The sequence below is a fragment of the Oncorhynchus nerka genome, linkage group LG28 (genome assembly GCF_034236695.1).
Source record: "Oncorhynchus nerka isolate Pitt River linkage group LG28, Oner_Uvic_2.0, whole genome shotgun sequence".
NCBI lineage: Eukaryota > Metazoa > Chordata > Actinopteri > Salmoniformes > Salmonidae > Oncorhynchus > Oncorhynchus nerka.
The window spans coordinates 541,418-559,733 of NC_088423.1; positions in this window are offsets into that span (position 1 = coordinate 541,418).

Below are 18,316 nucleotides of genomic sequence, written 5' to 3' on the forward strand. Positions count from 1 at the left end.
AACTCTGCCACTGCTACAACACTGCTTTAAAGCTCTACTACTGCTCTACAATACAGTTCCAACGCTAAAGGATATCTACACCCTATACTTAACCCAGGCTTAAACTCTGCCACTGCTACAACGCTGCTTTAAAGCTCTACTACTGCTCTACAATACAGTTCCAACTCTAAAGGATATCTACACCCTATACTTAACCCAGGCTTAAACTCTGCCACTGCTACAACATTGCTTTAACTCCCTGCTGCTCTACAATTCAGTTTAAACTCTACAGCAACGGTATCAAACAAATTATGCCCCAGGGGTGCATTCAGTCTTCAACGAGGTCCTTGGGACTGCACTGAAAATGTGTTATATTTTCTCGCTTTGAAATAAAAAATAAAAAAGTCCTCTATCCATCGTAAAAATAAAAAATCTATGCTCCCTGATTGTCTAGCTTTCCTTTGGGTGATTATTAGTGAGCTGGACACAGTCAAGAATCTGTATGAATGTAGACAATCTCTACAGTTTCCATTTGGTTTTAGTCATTTTAAAGTATATTGAGTTAGTCCCCCTCCCCCCAAATACATACTTTTTCTCAAACCACCCGCAGGCTAGACTTAACCCTTTAACTACTGCTTCTGTATCACAGCTTTAAAACTCCAATACTGCTCTACTATAAAGTTTACAGGATATCTACAACCCAGGCTTCAACTACTGCTGCAACGTTCTGCTGTGACTTCATTTGAGTCTTTTAGCAGATGCTTATCTCGAGCAAGGTACAATCATTCAGTTCAACTAAGTGTAAAGTAAAACCTATATTATCAGTACTATAAAGCTATATTTTCAGTACTGTAAAGCTATATTATCAGTACTATAAAGCTATATTATCAGTACTCTAAAGCTATATTATCAGTATTGTAAAGCTATATTATCAGTACTCTAAAGCTATATTATCAGTACTATAAAGCTATATTATCAGCACTATAAAGCTATATTATCAGTACTATAAAGCTATATTATCAGTACTACAAAGCTATATTATCAGTACTATAAAGCTATATTATCAGTACTATAAAGCTATATTATCAGTACTATAAAGCAATATTATCAGTACTATAAAGCTATATTATCAGTACTATAAAGCTATATTATCAGTACTATAAAGCTATATTATCAGCACTATAAAGCTATATTTTCAGTACTGTAAAGCTATATTATCAGTACTATAAAGCTATATTATCAGTACTATAAAGCTATATTATCAGTACTATAAAGCTATATTATCAGTACTATAAAGCTATATTATCAGTACTATAAAGCAATATTATCAGTACTCTAAAGCTATATTATCAGTACTATAAAGCTATATTATCAGTACTATAAAGCTATATTATCAGTACTATAAAGCTATATTATCAGTACTACAAAGCTATATTATCAGTACTCTAAAGCTATATTATCAGCACTATAAAGCTATATTATCAGTACTCTAAAGCTATATTATCAGTACTATAAAGCTATATTATCAGTACTATAAAGCTATATTATCAGTACTCTAAAGGAAAAACAAGTGTTAGGAACATAAGATGTTCTTTATTTCTGTAGTGTGTCTACAATTACATTTAGTAAGATTAGTGATTTAGTGAGAAGCTCCAAATAAGTCATATTTTTCTTATTGATATTATTTTCATTGTTTTTAGGTGCTGTGAAATACCCACTCAGTACATTGTGAAACTGTTCTCTAGTGAAACAATCAGTCATTGGCTGGCTGGCCTACTCCTCCTGTCAGATCAGTTTGATGAACACGTGACTTTCTTTCATTCCGTCTTCCTTTTGGCTATTTTTGTGCGTTTGTGTGCGTTTTGGGATTAGTGAGACAGACTGAGTTCATTCCCTTGGACACACCAGAACATCAGCTAATCTCTCTGTCTGGGAGGCCAATAGACCGACTGTGACTGGAAACACAACATAGTTTCAGTCCAATAAAGTGAAGATCCTTGCGTGTCTTATCTTAGCCATGGCCATGGTCGTTCGCAATCTAGGCTGACAGGGTTGGAAGGGGTAGTGCTCCATCTATGAAGAATCCTCACCAAAACTTTCTTCAAGTTCGACCTTTAAGTTAAATGATAATAAACCGACTAACTGGGGAAGAGCTGAGCACATATTGATCTTACTTTACTAGCTGATTTATTCTGGAAAATCACTTGGTTCTGACAGGTAGTGGACAGAGAGCATCATATCTCCAAATAAAAGTTCAAGCCTACGTCCCAAATGGCACCCTATTCCCTATATAGTGCACTACTTCTGACAAGAGCCCTACTAGAGCCCTGGTCAAAAGTAGTGCGCTATATAGGCAATAAGGTGGCATTTGGGATGCATCCATAGGCCTAATCTCTATGTAGTGCACTGCTTCGACCAGAGTCAAATAGCACCCTATTTCCTATACAGTGTACCCCTTTAGGTAGAAAGTAGTGCACTATATAAGGAATAGGTTGCCATTTGAGATTCACACACGACTCCCACACACACAAAAGAAACTATTCATTGAAGACAGGTTGAGGTTTGGTCTGTCGGTCGCTCGCTCGGCGCTCCGGTCTGCACTATGATTTAGCGGGAGTGGATGAAGATTCCCAAATGGCACCCTATTCCCTACATGGCTCTGGTCAAAAATAGTGAATTATATAGGGAATGGGGTGCCATTTGGAACGCCACAGGGGTTGCAGTTTCTTGGATTCCTAAGATCCCAGAATAGAATTTTCTGCTCATTATTGGGTCCAGGTTTCAGGGTTGGCACATCAAGTCTGTCTGTACACTGCCTGACGATGTAAATCTGAGATATGCTCCAGCTGTATCGGCCATTCAGGGTAAAGGTCTGATCTACGATGCCATGTTGGCAAATTAGTGTAGAATTGGTTGTAGAAATGCTGTGGGAATATGCTGTCGTTTGTCATAGTCTCTTGCTGTGCTATGCCATGTTTGAAGCATTTGAGTGTCTCAAATAGAGCGATCATGCACCAAATATTTTTGAAAGGGTACTCATTACCAAATCCATCAGTACCAGTACAATTATATTATTATAATTATATTACCACATTATTATTATATTATTATATTACCATATGCACGGCAAAACTAAAGACATACAGTACCAGCAAAACCAACTCCAAAAATCATCATCGTCATTTTGAATGAATTCTTCCCGGAAGATTTGATTTGTATATCCAGGCTGTATCACATCCGGCCGTGATTGAGAATCTCGTAGGGCGGCGCACAATTGGCCCAGCGTCGTCCGGGTTAGGGTTTGGCCGGGGTAGGCTGTCATTGTAAATAAAAATTTGTTCTTAACTGACTTGCCTAGTTAAATAAAAGTTACATATGTTTCACCTCAAACTAAATATGAAACAGTTGCCTTCCTCAAGTATTTAGTCAAAACAAGGAAACAACAATAACAACAACAGCCACAAATCCTCAAGAAACTGAGTTGCCCAAGGCCAGTGTTTTGTTATACAACTAAATGAAACCACTGGTGTATCTGGTGGGACTAAAGCAAAGCAAGTTTATGTCATATTTCCAACTGCCATGTTATTAATGGTGTGGTTTGTATTTGAATGACCATGATGGGTATCATCAGAGTCCATATTGGTGTAATTATATTTATAACCCAGCACACCTCGACAAAGAGATACTCTCACTATCTCCCTCCATCATTTAGTCTTATTATCACATACTCACAACCCTTGAGCCCATCAAACTCTCTTAGCTTAGATCCTTACCCACCCAGATGGAATAATACTTTAATACTTTTAATGACCCAGCTGGATTACTGATTACATCACCACAGAAAAACAGCTGGATTACTGATTACATCACCACAGAAAAACAGCTGGATTACTGATTACATCACCACAGAAAAACAGCTGGATAACTGATACCATCACCACAGAAAAACAGCTGGATAACTGATACCATCACCACAGAAAAACAGCTGGATTACTGATTACATCACCACAGAAAAACAGCTGGATCACTGATTACATCACCACAGAAAAACAGCTGGATTACTGATTACATCACCACAGAAAAACAGATGGATTACTGATTACATCACCACAGAAAAACAGCTGGATTACTGATTATATCAGCACAGAAAAACAGCTGGATTACTGATTACATCACCACAGAAAAACAGCTGGATTACTGATTACATCACCACAGAAAAACAGCTGGAATACTGATAACATCACCACAGAAAACAGCTGGATTACTGATAGCATCACCACAGAAAAACAGCTGGTTTACGAATAACATGACCACAGAATAACATAGAAACAAAAAAAGAACATACAAATCTCAAACAAACATTTTGGAATATGTTGATGGTTTGAGATTAATGCTGTCATTCTGTCTGTCTACATCTGTGGGTGAGGTGAGGTGGAGATTTAGGTTGGTGCCTTCAGCCAAAATGTGAAAATAGTTTATTTGTAGTTTATTTGAAAATACCAACTTTCCAAATACTAGAGGAAGTCAAATATAGTTTTATCGAGTTTAAACTAAAAGGCAACTATTTTCTGTGATAATCAAACACAGAAAACCAAATCATATTTGAAAGATTTTTGAATAACTCAGAAAACTAAATATACTATTTAAAGTAACTTATTTGAAAAATACAATTTCTTTGAAGGCTGCCAAATATGATGGAAAAACAAAAATGACAAGTTAGTCGAATTAGTCTAAATATAGGATCATTAGCACATGGTTTGGAGGGCTCTCAGATGTCAATCTTAATTACAGCCTATCGCCTAAATTAAATACATGAGGGACATGGAGTCACCTTAACATTAGAGTAGACCACTTTTTCAGGTTCAAAAGGACTAAGAAAAATTATTTCATAATGAGTGATACATAAGGTAATATATTAACACCTGAACATGTGTAGTAACTTTGATTATTACAATAGCAACATTGTTACATAGGACTTTGGAAATGTCTTTATAATGACATAATAATGGAGTTGTTACATAAGTGGAACAAGGAACTGTCACTATTCCTCTTGTGTACAGTACTTACAAAAACTAAAATGCAACAAGCAACGTATTATGTAACACACTAATAAAATGTTGCTCCAAAAGTAATTACAGTTACAGCACAAGAACATTTGAATGTTAAGAGTTACTGAGAATGCTAACATTAACAACATATTGCTATTACATGTAGCAAGGAAACTAAATATACAAAAACTGCCCCCCTTGAATCAACTACATCAAATATAAATGTATTTGTTACATACTTCGTAAACAACAGGTGTAGACTAAATGTGAAATGCTTACTTTTCCAACAATGCAGTTAAAGATCAAAAATATGAATTAAAACAGAAATAGTGACACAAGGAATAAATACACAGTGAATAATGAATAACAATGAGTAGAAAATAACAGTCGATGTGCAGGGGTTGAGTCTTTTTAAAGGTGACACTTTTTTGGGCCTTCCTCTGACACCGCCTGGTATAGAGCTCCTGGATGGCAGGGAGCTCGGCACCAGTGAGTCATACATTAGTTTATGATTTCGTTACTGGTTTGTCTTGATTACGTACAGCTGGGGCAATGGACATTCAGCAGAATGGATATTTACCGAACGTTAAGATAGAAATGCATTGTGTAGATTAAATATGACTGTCAGATAGATTGGAATAGTATAGGAGATTGTCTGTCCTCTATTCATTCTATTTTTCTATCTTCAACATGCAGTTCCAGATTCAGCCCTGCTATTGTCCCAGGTCTGGAATAGAGAAGTATAGTTTAAAGTATAGTTGTCCCAGGTCTGGAATAGAGAAGTAGTTGTCGTAGGTCTGGTCGCAAGTCTTGAATAGAGAAGTATAGTTGTCCCAGGTCAAGAATAGAGAAGTATAGTTAAAACTATAGTTATCGCAGGTCTTGAATAGAGAAGTATAGTTAAAAGTATAGTTGTCCCAGGTCTGGAATAGAGAAGTATAGTTAAAAGTAGAGTTGTACCAGGTCTGGAATAGTGACATATACTGTACTATAGTTGTCGCTGATCTGGAATAGAGAAGTATAGTTTAAAGTATAGTTGTCCCAGGTCTGGAATAGAGAAGTAGTTGTCGTAGGTCTGGTCGCAGGTCTTGAATAGGGAAGTATAGTGTCCCAGGTCTGGAATAGAGAAGTAGTTGTCGTAGGTCTGGTCGCAGGTCTTGAATAGGGAAGTATAGTGTCCCAGGTCTGGAATAGAGAAGTAGTTGTCGTAGGTCTGGTCGCAGGTCTTGAATAGGGAAGTATAGTTGTCCCAGGTCTGGAATAGAGAAGTAGTTGTCGTAGGTCTGGTCGCAGGTCTTGAATAGGGAAGTATAGTTGTCCCAGGTCTGGAATAGAGAAGTAGTTGTCGTAGGTCTGGTCGCAGGTCTTGAATAGGGAAGTATAGTTGTCCCAGGTCTGGAATAGAGAAGTAGTTGTCGTAGGTCTGGTCGCAGGTCTTGAATAGGGAAGTATAGTTAAAAGTATAGTTGTCCCAGGTCTGGAATAGAGAAGTATAGTTAAAAGTAGAGTTGTACCAGGTCTGGAATAGTGACATATACTGTACTAGTTGTCTTCTGGAATAGGAAGTATAGTTTAAAGTATAGTTGTCCCAGGTCTGGAATAGAGAAGTAGTTGTCGTAGGTCTGGTCGCAGGTCTTGAATAGGGAAGTATAGTGTCCCAGGTCTGGAATAGAGAAGTAGTTGTCGTAGGTCTGGTCGCAGGTCTTGAATAGGGAAGTATAGTGTCCCAGGTCTGGAATAGAGAAGTAGTTGTCGTAGGTCTGGTCGCAGGTCTTGAATAGGGAAGTATAGTGTCCCAGGTCTGGAATAGAGAAGTAGTTGTCGTAGGTCTGGTCGCAGGTCTTGAATAGGGAAGTATAGTTGTCCCAGGTCTGGAATAGAGAAGTAGTTGTCGTAGGTCTGGTCGCAGGTCTTGAATAGGGAAGTATAGTGTCCCAGGTCTGGAATAGAGAAGTAGTTGTCGTAGGTCTGGTTGCAGGTCTTGAATAGGGAAGTATAGTGTCCCAGGTCTGGAATAGAGAAGTAGTTGTCGTAGGTCTGGTCGCAGGTCTTGAATAGGGAAGTATAGTGTCCCAGGTCTGGAATAGAGAAGTAGTTGTCGTAGGTCTGGTCGCAGGTCTTGAATAGGGAAGTATAGTTGTCCCAGGTCTGGAATAGAGAAGTAGTTGTCGTAGGTCTGGTCGCAGGTCTTGAATAGGGAAGTATAGTGTCCCAGGTCTGGAATAGAGAAGTAGTTGTCGTAGGTCTGGTCGCAGGTCTTGAATAGGGAAGTATAGTGTCCCAGGTCTGGAATAGAGAAGTAGTTGTCGTAGGTCTGGTCGCAGGTCTTGAATAGGGAAGTATAGTGTCCCAGGTCTGGAATAGAGAAGTAGTTGTCGTAGGTCTGGTCGCAGGTCTTGAATAGGGAAGTATAGTGTCCCAGGTCTGGAATAGAGAAGTAGTTGTCGTAGGTCTGGTCGCAGGTCTTGAATAGGGAAGTATAGTTGTCCCAGGTCTGGAATAGAGAAGTAGTTGTCGTAGGTCTGGTCGCAGGTCTTGAATAGGGAAGTATAGTGTCCCAGGTCTGGAATAGAGAAGTAGTTGTCGTAGGTCTGGTCGCAGGTCTTGAATAGGGAAGTATAGTGTCCCAGGTCTGGAATAGAGAAGTAGTTGTCGTAGGTCATTTAATAATTTATTTTATTAGGATCTCTTTTAGTTCTCGTTTGGACTAATCCTCCAAGAGTGCTTAAACATTCAAATAAAATGTATAATACGATAACACTTTCACATATAACACACTTTTACAAACAGACATAATACACTGACACATTGACCAGATAAATACTCTTAACAGTCTGCAAAGATGGATTGATTCCTTCATCTACCGTAGTTCCACACAACCTTCCAATTTATTGTATTTAAATGGTTCTAAAGTATTGTTTTAATTTAAATATTGAAAGGTTTCTGGTTTGCTCAGATAAACTATTCAATTTCTTTATTGCTCTAAATTGAAATGTTATTTTGTCTATTTCTCTTTTCTGTCTGGATAACACATAGATGGTGGACAATCTATTCCTAGTATTAACTGAATGTCTGTCTCTAACCAACTGAATACTGTTGTGAACAGGGTTTGGCATATACATATATATACATATTTGACATATATGAGTTATTTGAGACGACTATGATACCTGTAAGTAGTTGTCTAGCTGCACCCCCAGTAGTGTGGTTTCTGCCACTCAGTTTGTTTCCCCCCATACTTCATTCTATCCCAGGCTGTGTTGGCCTTTTTTTCTGGTGGAACAGACCAACATAACCTTGGTTCTTCTTGGTGTTCAAAATAAGTTTGTTCCGGCAAACCCACTCCCTGATATTTCCCAGATCTACTTGTAGAGCTTGCTGTACCTGTTGAACCGATTGTCTTGCTGTATAAATTGTAGTATCATCTGCAAATCAGATAAGGCATAAGGAAGGTAATTGGTATATATTAATTAAAGAAGTGGCCCAAGGCAGCTGCCCTGCCGTATTCCACAGTTTAAAGCAGGGGTGGGGGATGTCCGGCCTCCAGGCTATATACGGCCTACAAGACCGTTTGATCAGGCCCCTGAACCAATTCATAAATATATCTTTTTTAAATAAAAAAAGCTCTAGACGTGAGTCTGTAAAGCACGCAAAGGCATTTTGTGAGCGGTTTAAGGATGTGAGAAGTAAACAACTGGAGTTGAACATATTTGCAACTCTATTTAACGTCGAACCAGTGGATGTTGGTGAACCAGCGAACCAGAAATTGTTGCAACCCCTATTACTAGCCTGTTCAACCTCTCTTTCGTATGAGATCCCCAAAGATTGATCATCCCCTTCTTCAAAGTGGTAGACACTCTAGACCCAAACTGCTACAGACCTATATCTATCCTACCCTGACTTTCTAAGGTCTTCAAAAGCCAAGTTAACACACAGATTACTGACCATTTCGAATCCCACCGTACCTTCTCCGCTATGCAATCTGGTTTCCGAGCTGGTCATGGGTGCACCTCAGCAATGCTCAAGGTCCTAAACTATATCATAACCGCCATCGATAAGAGACATTACTGTGAAGCCGTATTCCGAGGCTTTCGACTCGGTCATCACCACATTCTTATTGGCAGACTCAACAGTCTTCGTTTCCCAAATGACTGCCTCGCCTGTTTCACCAACTACTTCTCTGATAGAGTTCAGTGTGTCAAATTGGAGGGCCTGTTGTCCGGACCTCTGGCAGTCTCTTTGGGGGTGCCACAGGGTTCAATTCTCGGGTCGACTCTATTCTCTGTAGGAATCAATGATGTCGCTCTTGCTGCTGGTGATTCTCTGATCCACCTCTACGCAGACGACACCATTCTGTATACTTTGGCCCTTCTTTGGACACTGTGTTAACTAACCTCCAGACGAGCTTCAATGTTATACAACTCTCCTTCCGTGGCCTCCAACTGCTCTTAAATGCAAGTAAAACTAAATGCATGCTCTTCAAGCGATCGCTGCCCGCACCTGCCCGCCCATCCAGCATCACTACTCTGGATGGTTCTGACTTATATGTGGACAACTACAAATACCTAGGTGTCTGGTTAGACTGTAAACTGTCCTTCCAGACTCACATTAAGCATCTCCAATCCAAAATTAAATCTAGAATCGGCTTCCTATTTCGCAACAAAGCCTCCTTCACTCATGCTGCCAAACATACCCTCGTAAAACTGACCATCCTACCGATCCTCGACTTCGGCGATGTCATTTACAAAATAGCCTCCAACACTCTACTCAACCAATTGGATGCAGTCTATCACAGTACCATCTGTTTTGTCACCAAAGCCCCATATACTACCCACCACTGCAACCTGTATGCTCTCGTTGGCTGGCCCTCGCTTCATACTCGTTTCCAAACCCACTGGCTCCAGGTCATCTACAGGTTTTTGCTAGGTAAATCCCCGCCTTACCACAGCTCACTGGTCACCATAGCAGCGCCCACCCGTAGCAAGCGCTCCAGCAGGTATATCTCACTGGTCACCCCCAAAGCCAATTCCTCCTTTGGTCACCTTTCTATCCAGTTCTCTGCTGCCAATGACAGGAATGAACTGCAAAAATCACTGAAGCTGGAGACTCATATCTCCCTCACTAGCTTTAAGCACCAGCTGTCAGAGCAGCTCACAGATCACTGCACCTGTACATAGCCCATCTGTAAATAGCCCTTTCAACTACCTCATCCCCTTGCTGTATTTATTCATTTATCTTGCTCCTTTGCACCCCAGTATCTCTACTTGCACATGTATCTTCTACACATCAATCACTCCAGTGTTTAATTGGTATATTGTAATTACTTCGCCACTATGGCCTATTTATTAACTTACCTCCCTCATTTGCACACACTGTATATAGACTTTTTATACTGTATTATTGACTGTATATTTGTTTATTCCATGTGTAACTCTGTGTTGTTGTATGTGTCGAACTGCTTTGCTTTATCTTGGCAAAGGTCGCAATTGTAAATGAGAACTTGTTAGAGAACTAGCCCACCTGGTTAAATAAATGTGAAATAAAATAAATAAAATGCATGTTTTTTTAAATGTGCCGGATGGCCTACAACACGACGTCATTTAGCTGCAAACAATGACGAGCTCAAAGCCAAGGAACAATAACCTCTCTCTCCTTGAGTTTTACAAAATGTACGTTAGCGCTGAGCATTTCCCTGTTCTGAGGAGACATGCACTGTGTTCAGGACGACCTACTGCTGTGAGCAGTTCTTTTCCAAACAGACTCTTGCAAAGACTCGTTTCCGCTCAAGACTGACTGACACAAACCTGGAAAACCAGCTGCGAGTAGCGTCATCTTCACTGCCAGCTGACATCAAACGCCTCATCAAAGATAAGCAGTTTCAGCCATCACTTTAGAGGTGAGTTTGAACAAGTAATCATAATAACAACAACATTATTTACAATACTAATATTTATTTAAATAGGAATAGCACTTTTCTAAATACTCAAGGACACAAGAAACATCATAAAAGTCATATTTAAACTATACAACCAATGTCAGTGATTAAAGTCACATTAAAACATGAATAAAGCAGAAAATAGCACATTTTTATAATATGGCCCCCAAATTAATTTATAAATATCCAAATGGCAGAAACTTTTTAAAGCATGAGGGGAATAAAACATTGATGCAGGTGGACTGTTTCCTGTCAGTTAGATATGACTGTACCTAATTCAATGTTACCTCCTTAAAACCATAATGCAATCATTTTGGACTGTTTCCTGTCAGTTAGATATGACTGTACCTAATTCAATGTTACCTCCTTAAAACCATAATGCAATCATTTTGGACTGTTTCCTGTCAGTTAGATATGACTGTACCTAATTCAATGTTACCTCCTTAAAACCATAATGCAATCATTTTGGACTGTTTCCTGTCAGTTAGATATGACTGTACCTAATTCAATGTTACCTCCTTAAAACCATAATGCAATCATTTTGGACTGTTTCCTGTCAGTTAGATATGACTGTACCTAATTCAATGTTACCTCCTTAAAACCATAATGCAATCATTTTGGACTGTTTCCTGTCAGTTAGATATGACTGTACCTAATTCAATGTTACCTCCTTAAAACCATAATGCAATCATTTTGGACTGTTTCCTGTCAGTTAGATATGACTGTACCTAATTCAATGTTACCTCCTTAAAACCATAATGCAATCATTTTGGACTGTTTCCTGTCAGTTAGATATGACTGTATCTAATTCAATGTTACCTCCTTAAAACCATAATGCAATCATTTTGGACTGTTTCCTGTCAGTTAGATATGACAATTCAATTTTGCAATCATTTTGACTGTTTCCTGTCAGTTAGATATGACTGTACCTAATTCAATGTTACCTCCTTAAAACCATAATGCAATCATTTTGGACTGTTTCCTGTCAGTTAGATATGACTGTAAATTCAATGTTACCTCCTTAAAACCATAATGCAATCATTTTGGACTGTTTCCTGTCAGTTAGATATGACTGTACCTAATTCAATTTACCTCCTTAAAACCATAATGCAATCATTTTGGACTGTTTCCTGTCAGTTAGATATGACTGTACCTAATTCAATGTTACCTCCTTAAAACCATAATGCAATCATTTTGGACTGTTTCCTGTCAGTTAGATATGACTGTACCTAATTCAATGTTACCTCCTTAAAACCATAATGCAATCATTTTGGACTGTTTCCTGTCAGTTAGATATGACTGTACCTAATTCAATGTTACCTCCTTAAAACCATAATGCAATCATTTTGGACTGTTTCCTGTCAGTTAGATATGACTGTACCTAATTCAATGTTACCTCCTTAAAACCATAATGCAATCATTTTGGACTGTTTCCTGTCAGTTAGATATGACTGTACCTAATTCAATGTTACCTCCTTAAAACCATAATGCAATCATTTTGGACTGTTTCCTGTCAGTTAGATATGACTGTACCTAATTCAATGTTACCTCCTTAAAACCATAATGCAATCATTTTGGACTGTTTCCTGTCAGTTAGATATGACTGTACCTAATTCAATGTTACCTCCTTAAAACCATAATGCAATCATTTTGGACTGTTTCCTGTCAGTTAGATATGACTGTACCTAATTCAATGTTACCTCCTTAAAACCATAATGCAATCATTTTGGACTGTTTCCTGTCAGTTAGATATGACTGTACCTAATTCAATGTTACCTCCTTAAAACCATAATGCAATCATTTTGGACTGTTTCCTGTCAGTTAGATATGACTGTACCTAATTCAATGTTACCTCCTTAAAACCATAATGCAATCATTTTGGACTGTTTCCTGTCAGTTAGATATGACTGTACCTAATTCAATGTTACCTCCTTAAAACCATAATGCAATCATTTTGGACTGTTTCCTGTCAGTTAGATATGACTGTACCTAATTCAATGTTACCTCCTTAAAACCATAATGCAATCATTTTGGACTGTTTCCTGTCAGTTAGATATGACTGTACCTAATTCAATGTTACCTCCTTAAAACCATAATGCAATCATTTTGGACTGTTTCCTGTCAGTTAGATATGACTGTACCTAATTCAATGTTACCTCCTTAAAACCATAATGCAATCATTTTGGACTGTTTCCTGTCAGTTAGATATGACTGTACCTAATTCAATGTTACCTCCTTAAAACCATAATGCAATCATTTTGGACTGTTTCCTGTCAGTTAGATATGACTGTACCTAATTCAATGTTACCTCCTTAAAACCATAATGCAATCATTTTGGACTGTTTCCTGTCAGTTAGATATGACTGTACCTAATTCAATGTTACCTCCTTAAAACCACAATGCAATCATTTTGGACTGTTTCCTGTCAGTTAGATATGACTGTACCTAATTCAATGTTACCTCCTTAAAACCACAATGCAATCATTTTGGACTGTTTCCTGTCAGTTAGATATGACTGTACCTAATTCAATGTTACCTCCTTAAAACCATAATGCAATCATTTTGGACTGTTTCCTGTCAGTTAGATATGACTGTACCTAATTCAATGTTACCTCCTTAAAACCACAATGCAATCATTTTGTCAAAAGATCCACTAAATCAAATGCTGCACTAAAATCTAAAAATAGTCCACCCACAAACCTGCCATTATCCCTAGCATGGAGCCACTGGTCAGTCATGTCAACCAATGCAGTGGTAGTGGAATGGTTTTTGTGACAAGCATGCTGATTGACTGTGATTAGATCTTTCTTTTCAATGTACTCCCATATTTGTCTACTCACAATACCCTCCAATATCTTACTGCGTGAAGGGAGTAGACTAATTGCTTGACTATTAGCAGGAGTAATGTGTTCTTTTCTGTCTTTCGTAATTGGACACAGCATAGCATGCTTCCATACATTTGCAAACATCCCCCTTTCCAGTAACCAATTCAATATTTATTTCAGTGGAGCTGCAATCTGGGGAGCAGCAGTAAAAAATAGTCCATAAGATCATAACCTGTAGATTTACCATCGGTATGACTTCAAAATAGGTTTAACACCTCCTCTACTGACACCATTTGTAGACTAAAAGAGCAGGTTTGTTTGCTCATAATATGATCATCAATCCATTGCACAATAGCTTGTTTGGAAGAATGGGTGTTTACATTATCGCTCAGTAAATAGATTTTCTTTGTAAAAAAAATCAGCAACATGATTGGCAATATCAGCAGTTTTTTTTTATTGTTCTCCATCAACCTCCACACTAGATGGGCATGATTGTCCATTACCTCAGGATGATTTAAATCACGCTACAGAATGTTTTATTGATTTAATAATCATCCTCTAGATAAATCAGCTTCCAGGGTACAGCAGCCAAATCATTTTGAAATTGCTCATGATTAAATGTTTTAACATTTCTCTTGACCACAATCCTTGGGGGGTTCTTTGGAACCTTGGTGTTCATGGTTATGGTCTGTCCTGCCCACTGGCATTGATCTGGTTTAAAGCATTGCAATGGTATATTACAGAAGATAAGATCAATGCATGTGTCCGAACGGTGACCCAACTTAGTTGATGATCTAGTAGTATCATTAACCATTTGTTTCAAACCACAGCTCTCAGCATATCTTAGTTACTGTATATATGAATTATTATGATCCTTCCAATTTATATTAAAATCACCCAAGATAATTACATCTCTGTTACTATCTGTGGCCTGGTAAAACCCTGTGCATAAGTTATCCAGATAGGACACCATAGAGCTAGGAGGTTTATACACACATCCTGCCAATATGGGTGCCTGGTGAGGCAGATGTATTTGAGCCCATAGTGCCTCTATTTGACACACATTAAGGTCATCCCTCCTCTTAAAAGGTACAGTATATGATTCTGAATGTACAGTGCTACACCACACCATTCCTATTCCTGTCCCTTCTACTTTGCGCATGACACAAGTAATATTTCCAACAATTGTTTACAGACCGAATATTTCACTTATAATTCAGTGTATCACATATCCAGTGGTTCAGAAGTTAACATACACTACGTTGACAGCTTGGAAAATTCCAGAAAATGATGTCATGGCTTTAGAAGCTTCTGATAGGCTAATTGACATAATTTGAGTCAATTGGAGGTGTACCTGTGGATGTATTTCAAGGCCTACCTCCAAACTCAGTGCCTCTTTGCTTGACATTATGGGAAAATCTGAAGAAATCAGCCAAGACCTCAGAAAAAAAATTGTAGACCTCCACAAGTCTGGATCATCCTTGGGAGCAGTTTCCAAATGCCTGAAGGTACCACGTTCATCTGCACAAACAATAGTATGCAAGTACAAACACTATGGGACCACGCAGCCATCATAACGCTCAGGAAGGAGACACGTTCTGTCTCCTAGAGATATTCTTCAGCGGCAGGGACTGAGAGTCTAGTCAGGATCAAGGGAAAGATTAATGAGGAAGTAGAGAGAGATCCTTGATAAAAACCTGCACCAGAACGCTCAGCGATTCAGACTGGGGCAAAGGTTCACCTTCCAACAGGACAACGGCCCAAAGCACACAGCCAAGACAATGCAGGAGTGACTTCAGGACAAGTCTCTGAATGTCCTTGAATGGTCCAGCCAGAGTCCGGACCTGAACCCAATCGAACCTCTCTGGAGAGACCTGAAAATAGCTGTGCAGCAAAGCACCCCATCCAATCTGACAGAGTTTGAGAGGATCTGCAGAGAAGAATGGGAGAAACTCCCCAAATACAGGTGTGCCAAGCTTGTCGCGTCATATGCAAGAAGACTCGAGGCTGTAGTCGCTGCCAAAGGTGCTTCAACAACATACTGAGGGTCTGAAGGGTCTGAATACTTATGTAAATGTAACATTTCCGGTTTTTATTTTTAGTACATTTGGAAAAATTTCTAAAACCAGTTTTTGCTTTGTCATTATGGGGTGATAATTGATGAGGGGAAAAAAAAAACATTTTAATAAATTTTAGAATAAGGCTGTAAAATTTGAAAAAAAATAAAGGGGTCTGAATACTTTCTGAATGCACTGTACAGGGCTATATATCAATTTAGAACAGGATGATCTATTTGGGATGCAATTTGAATGGAGTTGATGGAGAGAGTGAGACTGTGAGAGAGTGCTCTCCAGTGCAGTTTAAGAAACCATTACGCTGCAATTAAGCTATGCCACAGCAAATGTAGGCCTACCTGTCGCAAGAAAAAAAGTTCCCATGATGAGATGATATGTAGGACTACATGCATGGTGAACTGCTCTCCATACTGAGATGGGCTGTCTGAGCCTATCCTGAGGGTAGATTTATCATGCATGGTGAACTGCTCTCCATACTGAGATGGGCTGTCTGAGCCTATCCTGAGGGTAGATTTATCATGCATGGTGAACTGCTCTCCATACTGAGATGGGCTGTCTGAGCCTATCCTGAGGGTAGATTTATCATGCATGGTGAACTGCTCTCCATACTGAGATGGGCTGTCTGAGCCTATCCTGAGGGTAGATTTATCATGCATGGTGAACTGCTCTCCATACTGAGATGGGCTGTTGAGCCTATCCTGAGGGTAGATTTATCATGCATGGTGAACTGCTCTACATACTGAGATGGGCTGTCTGAGCCTATCCTGAGCGTTGATTTATCATGCATGGTGAACTGCTCTACATACTGAGATGGGCTGTCTGAGCCTATCCTGAGGGTTCATCATGCATTGAACTGCTCTATACTGAGATGGGCTGTCTGATGAGGGTAGAATCATGCATGGTGAACTGCTCTCCATACTGAGATGGGCTGTCTGAGCCTATCCTGAGGGTAGATTTATCATGCATGGTGAACTGCTCTACATACTGAGATGGGCTGTCTGAGCCTATCCTGATTTATCATGCATGGTGATTTATCATGCATGGTGAACTGCTCTACATACTGAGATGGGCTGTCTGAGCCTATCCTGAGGGTAGATTTATCATGCATGGTGAACTGCTCTCCATACTGAGATGGGCTGTCTGTGCCTATCCTGAGGGTAGATTTATCATGCATGGTGAACTGCTCTACATACTGAGATGGGCTGTCTGAGCCTATCCTGAGGGTAGATTTATCATGCATGGTAAACTGCTCTCCATACTGAGATGGGCTGTCTGTGCCTATCCTGAGCGTTGATTTATCATGCATGGTGAACTGCTCTACATACTGAGATGGGCTGTCTGGGCCTATCCTGAGGGTAGATTTATCATGCATGGTGAACTGCTCTACATACTGAGATGGGCTGTCTGAGCCTATCCTGAGCGTTGATTTATCATGCATGGTGAACTGCTCTACATACTGAGATGGGCTGTCTGAGCCTATCCTGAGGTTGATTTATCATGCATTCATCATGGGCTGTCTGATGGTGATGGTGAACTGCTCTCCATACTGAGATGGCCTGTCTGAGCCTATCCTGAGGGTAGATTTATCATGCATGGTGAACTGCTCTCCATACTGAGATGGGCTGTCTGAGCCTATCCTGAGGGTATATTTATCATGCATGGTGAACTGCTCTACATACTGAGATGGGCTGTCTGAGCCTATCCTGAGCGTTGATTTATCATGCATGGTGAACTGCTCTACATACTGAGATGGGCTGTCTGAGCCTATCCTGAGGGTAGATTTATCATGCATGGTGAACTGCTCTCCATACTGAGATGGGCTGTCTGTGCCTATCCTGAGGGTAGATTTATCATGCATGGTGAACTGCTCTACATACTGAGATGGGCTGTCTGAGCCTATCCTGAGGGTAGATTCATCATGCATGGTGAACTGCTCTACATACTGAGATGGGCTGTCTGAGCCTATCCTGAGGGTAGATTCATCATGCATGGTAAACTGCTCTCCATACTGAGATGGGCTGTCTGAGCCTATCCTGAGGGTAGATTTATCATGCATGGTGAACTGCTCTACATACTGAGATGGGCTGTCTGGGCCTATCCTGAGGGTAGATTTATCATGCATGGTGAACTGCTCTACATACTGAGATGGGTTGTCTGGGCCTATCCTGAGGGTAGATGTATCATGCATGGTGAACTGGTCTACATACTGAGATGGGCTGTCTTGGCCTATCCTGAGGGTAGATTCATCATGCATGGTGAACTGCTCTCCATACTGAGATGGGCTGTCTGAGCCTATCCTGAGGGTAGATTTATCATGCATGGTGAACTGCTCTACATACTGAGATGGGCTGTCTGGGCCTATCCTGAGGGTAGATTTATCATGCATGGTGAACTGCTCTACATACTGAGATGGGCTGTCTGGGCCTATCCTGAGGGTAGATGTATCATGCATGG